The sequence below is a fragment of the Anguilla rostrata genome, chromosome 3, assembly GCF_018555375.3.
Source record: "Anguilla rostrata isolate EN2019 chromosome 3, ASM1855537v3, whole genome shotgun sequence".
In the NCBI taxonomy this organism is placed as follows: Eukaryota; Metazoa; Chordata; class Actinopteri; order Anguilliformes; family Anguillidae; genus Anguilla; species Anguilla rostrata.
This window is the reverse complement of record NC_057935.1, coordinates 71,253,071-71,256,575: the sequence shown is the minus strand read 5'-3', so window position 1 is coordinate 71,256,575 and position 3,505 is coordinate 71,253,071.

Below are 3,505 nucleotides of genomic sequence, written 5' to 3'. Positions count from 1 at the left end.
TATCGGATTTGTGGCCCCGCTGCACAAATCTGTGAACCGAACAAGCGATCGGAAACAGCCCTGAGCTCCTTCTGCCTCCCCGGCAATCAGAATAAGACTGTTTTCAGACTCGAAGAATGAGAAGAATGATAATAAAAAACTGTTGACTGTGGAATTATAAATCATGCTCACAAAGAAGTTCTTTTTTCATATCTAGTGTTTTAACCAGGAAACAGAGCTTCGGCTTTGAAGCTGTCTGGATATTTGGGCGTGTTTGTAAAGCGTGAAATCCACGCCCTGTCAACAACAACACGGTGTGGTGGCTCGAGCGCTGGAAGCAGACAGGAAAGCAGCAGAGAGAAGGTCTGCAGTGGGGGTTACTTCAGCGTGTGTGTGTGTGTGTGTGTGTGTGTGTGTGTGTGTGTGTGTGTGTGTGTGTGTGTGTTGGTGAGTTTGTGTGTATGTGATTGTGTGTGTGAGTGTGTGCTGTGTGTGATGAGCATGTGTGTATGTGCAGAGTGTGTGTGAGTGTGTGCTGTATGTGTGCGGGTGAGCATGTGTGTATGTGCATGTGTGTGTGTGTGTGCTGTGTGTGTGTGTGTGTGTGTGTGTGTGGGGTGGATGTTGTAGTGTGTGTGTGTGTGGTGTGGTCAGTGTGTGCAGTTGTGTGTGTGGTGTGTAGTGTGTGTAGTGTGTGTGTGTGTGTGTGTGGTGTGTGCTGTGTGTGTGCTGATGAGCATGTGTGTGTGTGTGTGTGTGCTGTGTGTGTGTGTGTGTGCTGTATGTGTGCGTGTCTCCTTGTCAGTGTTATGTGTTATGTTCTCACCTTGTACCCAAGAGGCCCACGCATCACCCTCTCTCTCGCTTCTTGTGTTTTTTTTTTTGTTCTTGTTCAAGCCGTCAGAATCGAGCGCTGCACCGGGACAGCCTGCGTGGGTGCACTGCGACCGCTATGGCTCGCGGCCTTCCACCGTCTGGGGGCCCCCCCTGGCAGCACAGTCTGCCCCCCCCCCCCCACCCCCACCAGCACAGTCTGCCCCCCACCCCGGCTGAGTGGTGCTCCACTCAGAATAGCGCGGCTGCTGGAAATGTCAGCTCACACAGGTGAGGTCACGACGACCCCCCTCCCCCCCCCCCCACCCCGCCCGAGTGCACTGCCGGCACAGTGCTAACTTCACGCCGCTCAGCCACGCGCTCTAGGAGTCATTTTCAAATCAGACCACTTTAGCAAGATCGAGCTGTGCTTTCCCTAAACTGCTTGGGGTTAGGGTGACCAGATGAGGAACAAGTAAGATCGGGACAACAACTCAGTAAGGGGACGGGTGGGGGCAAGGGTTGAGGTGGGGAGGGGCAAGCATTGGGGGAATTATAGGGGGGCGTTAGAAGTATAGGCTACCCCAGTGAGGACTGGCAAAGGTGGAAAATCCAGGTTCAGAAAGTAAAAGTCCTTCCCAATACTCTGATTTGCTTAATTAGCTCAATTCTTCAGCCAGGGGGTGGAGCTAATTAATGAAATCAGCTGGCTGAGTTCATGGCTGGAAGGAACATGTGACAGGACTTTCACTTTCCGACCCCTGGACTTTCCACCTGTGGGAACAGGGCAGCAGCACAGTATGTTTCTGATATTACAGCAGTCTGAGTGTGCAACACGACTGCACCCTAACCTCTCCTGGATCCCCATAACGGTCCAGGGTCTCGGGGAATACCCCCAGCGGCAGGGGGTGTGGGCGTTCCCGGGTCGGACGAAGGGCGCGGGGTTTGGCAGATGGTTTTCGATTCCTCTCACGTTCTCATCTGGGCTCCCCTCCCACGTCTGTGTCAGCGTGGAATCCGCGATTCCATTTCAAACCCCCCCCCCCCACCTTCTCCATTCAAGACATTCCAGAGACTTTGCATCACTCAGTATTTCTCTCTTTTTAATATCTTTTTTCTTTCTGACTGTTTACACCTCTCCACACAGACGTTGGGCATGTCCATCACTCTTTCCTTCCCCCTATCACCTCTCACTGGGCTCGTCATCCATCTGCCTCCCTGTCGGAATCTCACCGCTTCCATATCGCCCTCTTTCAGCTCTCATTCCCTCTCTCTCTCTCTCTCTCTCTCTCTCTGCACTTCTCTCTTCAGTTTCTCGACCCTCCTCTCAACCCGCCCCCCTGCCCCCCCTCCCTGCCACCCACCCCCCCATGGGGCCCAGTTTGCTCAGAAAAGTGAGGAAATGACAGGGTCCCTTTTTTGGGCCATCGTGCCAGAGCGCATGAGATTGGGAGAGGGAGAGGAAGAGGAGTCCCGCAGAGGAAGTGCTGCAGAGGGGGAGAGGGGGGGGAGGGTCCCGGAGGGGGGGCGAGGGGGGGGGGGCCATGGGGGCGTGGTCGAAGGCCACGGGTGGGCAGACGCGGAAGTCCATCTTCGCGACCCGTCCTGCGGAGTTGGCAGAAACAAAGGGCCACGCTGCCTAAATCCGTCCCCCCTGCCAGGGCTTCCACATCCCCCACGACTCTAATCTGCCACCCTCTCCAACAGGCCCCTCCAACCACCCCCCCCCCTCCCCACAGGCTCTAACCTCCACCTCTCCACAGGCCCAACTCCCAACCCCCCTCCCCCCCCCCCCCAGACCCCGCCCCGCAGGTCCCAGCCCAGCGGCCGGCGGGTCATGGCCGCTGGCTGGTGTGGGACGTCCTGCCTGCGTCGCTCTGCAACACTCAGCCAGCTGAGCTTCAGCGAACCTGCCTGTGCAGTGCCGCCAGGAGCAGCCATACAGGTGGGCCTGCATGGGACTGGGTGGGTCTGAACCTGGGGTCGTGGAATGGGCGGTGGAGGTTATGATCGTGGATGGGCATGGGGGGGGGGAGGTTAGGGGTGTCACAATTGTGGACTGGGATGGGGGGGGGGTGAATTGCAGACCATGGGGGAAGGATGGGGTGAGGGGTTGCCTGAAAGGAAAATTGCAAACCGATGAGTGGGTAGAAGTGATGGGGGGACAGTTCTTGGGGCAAACGCTGCGCATAGGACAGACAGAGGGCTTCGGGGCCTGGAGAGGGGGGGGGCAGTTGAGGGCCGCATGGCGACAGAAGGTCTTAATCCCGGCGGCACATGGCAGGTCGGCGGGGGATCCCTGACGGCTCGTCTGGCCCAGCGAGCGGCCCGCTCGGAGGTGCGCGCCCCCGAAAACGTCTCAATGAGGCGCCGAGGGGCCGGGCCGGGCCGCCCGGGGACATCCAGCGCCTCCGAAACCCTCTGAGCGCCCCCCCTCTGCGGAACGCCAGAGACACAAACCCCCCCAGGGACGGGTGCGCTTCGGGGCTCCGAAACGCTCATCAGTTTGAGGGTGAGGTTGCAATACACCCATTTTAATTAAAATAACTTATTGGAATGGTAAATTACTTTACTCCGTGCTCACTGCTACACAGGTTCTCATTTTAGAGCTATCGCCTGAGCAGATCACAACCGATAACCAAACAAGCTACAGGCTGGATATAAAGAGAGTATCTGTTTTTCTTTTAAACCAGGGTCCAGGGATGTACAATAT